General features: G+C 31.7%; 1 pseudogene; it reads left to right on the plus strand.

Annotated features, from left to right (window-relative positions):
* Positions 1 to 227: 227 nt before the first annotated feature.
* Positions 228 to 4,355, plus strand: LOC107865287 (annotated as a pseudogene).
* The last annotated feature ends 2,062 nt before the right edge of the window (positions 4,356 to 6,417 follow it).

Raw genomic sequence — 6,417 nt, forward strand, 5'->3', positions numbered from 1 at the left:
TCATTTTTGAGTCGTAACAGTTCAGGATGCTCGTTACGGCCAGGGCCTCAGCTCGGGTCGTGATAAAAAGTAACAGAGGGATTGATGCTGGACTTCGTTGGCGCTTTTCGTGTATTGTGTTGACCAATTTTTCTTTCTATATTTCAAGTAGAGATTTTCATTATGCAAAAACGCCTTAGTTTTTATCACATATTAGAGAAAGTTAGAGAGAGAGAGAGAGAAGAAATATGGCTTATGCTGCTATTACTTGTCTTGTAAGAAACATACACCAATCAAAAGAACTTACTGAGTGTGATTTACAACTGTTCTATGAAAACCTGAAAGCTTTGTGAGTTATTCTGGAGAAATCCTGCAATATAACTGACAATGTTTGGAAGTTGAAATTGTAGAGGTAGCATACACAATAGAATATATATTTCACTCAGAATCAATAAATGTTTTCTTTGCACAAAATATAGGGGAAAGAAGCAGAGCTACATGGGATCTCTTTTTCCTCTTTGAATAAGAACTGGAATGTATTGATTCCATCACGAAAAACTGGATAGCCCGTTTCCCACTCCTTTGGTGCCTCCAAGGCTCCTTGGTCCTTCTTGTATGCTTTGGGTACTCTAAAACACTTCTTAAATGGCATATAGATGAAAACATCAAACAACATGAAAGATCTAAAAGTACAAACGTACTCTTTTACTAGTTTACTTGAATATGCCGTAGATTGGCCCGAGAATATAATGGTTGGCCATGAAACTGAATTTGAGATGATGCTGGAAAAAACTTGCTAGAGGGAAAAAGAGAACTAGCAATTGTCTCAATTGTAGGTATGAAAGGTATTGGCAAGACAACTTTGGCTACCAAACTCTACAATGATCCACACATTATGTCTCACTTTGAGATTCTTGCAAAATCTAGTATTTCACAAGAGCATTATGTGAGAAATGTACTTCTACGTCTTCTTTCTACTACAAGTGATGAAACTGGTGACTGTAAAAACCTCTTAAAAGAATGAGATACTTGGTATTCATTGATGACATATGGACTATAAAAGCTTGGGATATGTTAAGTCCTTAGTTTTGATGATTGAAAAAAATTGTATGTTGGGTATTATTTCCTGAAGATTATATGATGACAAAGTTGCTACCACTTAGAGAACAGGTTGGGCTCACCTATCACTATCACAGCTGGGGCAAAGTACAAAAGTTGGTGAAAAAGCTGTTGCCACCTTTTTGTCTCAACTAATGAGATCTCTCCTATGTTTTCTTGTGGCATGCTATATATTGCTCATCTTTCTCAACAATAAAACCATGCTTCCATATTCTTACAGCTAAATATCTCTCTGAAGTTATGAATCAAAAACTCTTTTTGCAACAGGGAACTAATAGCTCATCAAGTTGTATTTTATTTCCTTATTGTACTTGAGTCTTTGTAAATGCACTCTTAAGTGTTTGCCTACATTTTATTATGATTGTTAGTAGGTGTTGTGGTGTAAACCTCTTGTCTTTGTAATCATCTAGAGTTAGGTTATTTTTAAACTAGAATTAGCTTGGGTTTCCAGCTAGAGTTAGTTGGAGTGTGGGCGTTGTAGAGTTGCTGCACTGTTTTCTTGTAATAGAGTATTACTAGAAGTGTAAGGATTAATAGTTTAATCCTAAAGTTTGGAGTCTGTATTCAAGATGTTGCTTGGATATAGTGGAGCTTAGAAATCCTTAAGGCAAGTCATGGTTTTTCTCCCTTGAGAAAGGAGTTTTCAGATAAAAATCCTTGTGTCAGCTATTTACTTTATTCCTGCACTTCACAGTTTAAATCTCTCCTAGTTTTTCTTATGTGATTTCATCTAGGAACAGGTTCAAGAGTTGAGGAGTAACCCAATGCAACTCTTCAGGATGATATAAAACTATGTTTTCCATCAGAGGCGAACCCAGAATTTGAAGAGCGCGGGTGCACCATTATCTTGACATAAGCGGTCAAGAATCTTCCAATGACGACTTATCTTGACATAAGCCATCAAAATTTTTTCAATGACGATTGATCTTGACATAAGCGGTCAAGAATATTCAAATGAAGACTGAGGAATAGTGTCGTGTCTGACTGACTGGTCGGTAGAGGCTTAAGCAATGACGAAAATATAAATATATAGGCCAAATATGGGTTTTAAGGTAATAAATAAACTTCAGCTTTATAAAAACAAATGAGTCTAGTAGCCCATTGGTAAAGGTTGTAGTATCTAAACAAGGGGTCAAAGGTTCGAATTTCTACTACCACTTTTGTTGTTAACATTAAAAAAAAATAGCAAAATAATGTTGTCAGTTGGACTCAATCTCGAGCTACAAGTGTGGAAAAGCCCAGCTAGGACCAATGCGCCCAGTGCAAACTTGTTATTAAAGGGGTGCACTTAATTTATATAATAGTTTCTTAAGGTATATATATGTACTTATACAAAAAAGTTTCAGAACTTAAGTGCACGTGCACCTCCACCCTAACAAGTGGGCCCGCCCCTGTTTCCCATACTGTAACAATGGAAACCGAATACTCTTGACTACTCAGAATATGGAAGTGGTTGGATGTGCTAGCTTAGGTAAGCCTACTTATCACATGTGACCTGTGAATTTTGATGAAAGCTGGTGTTTATTGTATGAAAAAAGATTTTGCAAAATACTCTCTTCTTCTTGAATTTGAGCAACTTGGGAAACAATTTTATTAAAATATGGAGGATTGCTTCTTGCAATTGTTGTGATCGCAGGACTTCTCTCCAAAATCGACAAAACATTGGATGAGTGGCAAAGAGTTGCCAAGAATTTAACTTCAGTTGTAAGAACAGATCTTGAAGCCCTATGCCTGAGAGTGGTGGCTTTGATTTACCATCATTTGCCTTCTCACCTAAAACCGTGCATTCTTTATTTTGCAATTTACCCGGAGGATGAACTGATTTCGGTAGATAAACTTGTGGAGATATGGGTTGTAGAGTGATTTTTGAAGGTAGATGGAAAATATAGAAGAAATGGCAAAAAAATGTTTAACAGATCTCTTAGGTAGAAGTTTAATTTCCATTTGTCATTAGAGATTTGATGGAAAAATAGAGAGTTGTGGAATGCACAATGAGATCCGTGAACTCTTCTTTAGAGAAGCTCTAAACGTGAATTTTGTGAATGTTCTCGGAGGAACGAGTGATCTAAATCCATGTAGGAAACCCATGCCGTGTTCTTGTACAAGTCGAGGTCGGATTAGTATCCATAATGAGGAAGAATTGGCTAGGTGCTGTAAAAGAGAGGCTTGTTCTATTATCACGTTTGTAAATTCCAATGCTTTGTGTCGGATTTTCCTTTCAAGCTAGTAAGAGTACTAGATCTTGCTTGAATTGGGTTTCCAATTTTTCCAAGGGGAATACTTTCTTTAATTCACTAGAGATACCTAGCTTTGCGTCATTTATCCATGCTTAGAAAAATTATTTATACGTACAGAAGGGTTAATCTCATTAATAGATATTTCTCCAACCCTATGTTCTATGCAAACTTTTACAGTTGACCTAGAATATTTATTTGAGAGTAAAACTGCTTTGATATTACCATAAAAAATTTTGATGATACCGCAGTTGAGGCACCTCCGTTTGGCCTGGAATTACTTGCAGTATCATGAGCTTACAGAAAAAAGTTTGGTGTTAAAAAAATTACAATTTCTCTATGGATTGAATCCTAAGTACTGTACTGGGTATTTCTGTAGACTATTTTCCAATTTGAAGAAGTTGCAAATACATGGCATCATTGAAGACTTTTCTAGTCGCAAGAACCTACATGATTTTTGCTACTTAAATCAGCATGAGGAATTGGAATTTTGCCTTGAATATCCTCTGAGTTTTGATAGGAAAATTCTGGTGCCACCTTTGCTCCTACATCCTCCATGTGCTTTTTTGAAGAACCTTAAGAATTTAGCATTTACTGGACAATTCTCCTTGCCGTCGAAGGATTTGAGCATTGCTGTTAAATTATCCAAACTCAAGTCCCTTAAGCTGGAGTTTGATGCCTTCATAGGCGAGTGAGAACTAGCTAAGGAAGGTTTTCCTCACTTGAAATTCTTGCTACTGAAATTTTTACTCCTCCAACACTGGAGAGCCTGTAGTGATCACTTTCCCTATCTTGAATGACTATTTCATAATTGTTGTTGGAAATTGGATCAGTCCCTCAATTTTGCAGATATAACCACACTTACTCTAGTTGATATAAAATATTGTGCAATCTGTTGTGAATTCCGCCAAACAAATTCAACTGAACATTCAAGACAATTATGCAGGTTCCATTGAGGTCCATATAAGTGATACTACGATATACATCTTCTTCCTTGATTTACTTCTTATGATTGTTTCTTAATTAGGCTAATGCTTACTTGACTTAACCTAATTTTTGTTTGATTCGTGGATAGTAGTACAGAATTTCAATTTTTACTATTAGTGGTACAATCAATTATATATACTAGTGAAGTGTACGTGTTTTGCACGTGTATCACGTTAATTAATAATAAAATTATGAAATAAAAATTAAAATAGTGTAAAATTATACTGCATAAACGTAATATCAAACTACTTACGTATAAATCAATAACAAATTCTTTGACTATATGAACATTTTCATATCGTATATAAAATTAAGCATTTTTTATTGGTTAACTGAAAAATAGAACTGTTAAGGACCCATATCGATAAGAAATATCTTATTGACTTGGTTATTAATTTAGCATGTTTAGAAATCAAAAAATAATATATCAAATCGATAGTACATAAAATCAAACTATAAACCAACTGATGAGTACCCCTTAATTGTTATCATAGAAGTCTTTGTATTCATAATTCAAAATAGAAAAGAATGCAAGAAAAATTTGTTTGTAGTTCAAATAGAAAATAAGAAAATAAAGACTTCAAAATCAAATGGAGCTCAAAGTGTTCTTTTCTTTTTAACTCAATATATACCCTATTATCTTAAAAAATTGCATAAAAACTATGAAATTCTTTTGAAAGGAGCAAACTTGTGGCAACAAAAAAGAGAATCACCATTCTTATAATATAAATCTTAATTTTTAGGCAAGATAAACATTTCATTTTTCCAGCTACTTCATTCGGTAGCAACACACTTGTCTTCTCCAATTTTTCAATCAGAAAATTTTAATTGAAAGAGAAACACAAGAAATTGTTGAAAAGGAATAAACCATTATCAATTGTTGATTGCGTATAATTCAAAAACAACCTTTAAATTTATCATTGATGATCATGAATGAAAGAATACAACTTCAATCATAATCAAGATAAGAAGAAAAGTATAGTCGAAGAAGTGGCGACTTTTCTATGTTAAAGTTTGACCAAAATATTATTTAAATAAAATTACAGAAATTATTTTCATATATATAAGGTAAAATTCTAATTGATTTAGAAGTTCAAAACCTTTTTCTTAAAGAAAGAAATTATCTAAATATGATAAAATTTTATTTTTATTTCATAAATTATTTATCAATATTAAAACAATATGAATTTCAAATATAAGCTTACAATTTTTTTTTCAAGACGTGTATGTTTTGCTTTTTTTTTTTATTTAACTTTGTATATTTTCTTTTATTTAAATAAAGTGTCCTTCTTGGCTTTTTTTCTTAAACAAAGAAAAACCTCATATATATGATTCCTAAAAGTTAGAAAAAGTCCCACTTACATTGCAACATCAATTTTATCAATTTAAAAATCCTATATTTTTAGAATTAATTTGCATTTACCCTATATTTTTCTCTTATAATATATTTTAAAACTTCTTAATGTTTAAAATAATTTTTTTCACCGTATATTTTAGGACTCCTTAATTTTTATATTATAAATAAAAAAACACAAATATATTTTATCTATATGTGCGTTTGTGTGTTTGTACGTACTAATGCATAGATGACTTTAGATAATTTTAAAAATAACATTAGATAATATATTTAAATAATAAGTATTTAAATATTTATAGATTTTGTGAATGAAATATTAGCCTATAATGCCTCTAAAATTTGAGATGTGACATAAATTGTTGAAAAAAATAACGTTAAGTTAACATTATGAAAAACAAATTAATATACAAAAAAAATAGTAAGAGTTATCAATTTTTTAATTAATGCAAGAATAAAAAATAGCTAAAATTAACTATATTTAAAAGGGTTAATTATGAGTAGCCATATTTACATGTATTTACTATTTATATTTTAAAAGGTATTACTTATCAAAAATATATATTTACTTTCTGTAAACGATGAATATAAAGATTTAGTATATTTAAGTCCTAAATATTAGTGTCATAATTAAATATTTATTTTTAAATGCTGGGAATGTGTTCTATACGTACGTCTCGAATCAATCATAAAAATGTGTGTGTGTATATATATATATATGTATATATATATATATACATATAT

The sequence above is a fragment of the Capsicum annuum genome, chromosome 3 (genome assembly GCF_002878395.1).
Source record: "Capsicum annuum cultivar UCD-10X-F1 chromosome 3, UCD10Xv1.1, whole genome shotgun sequence".
In the NCBI taxonomy this organism is placed as follows: Eukaryota; Viridiplantae; Streptophyta; class Magnoliopsida; order Solanales; family Solanaceae; genus Capsicum; species Capsicum annuum.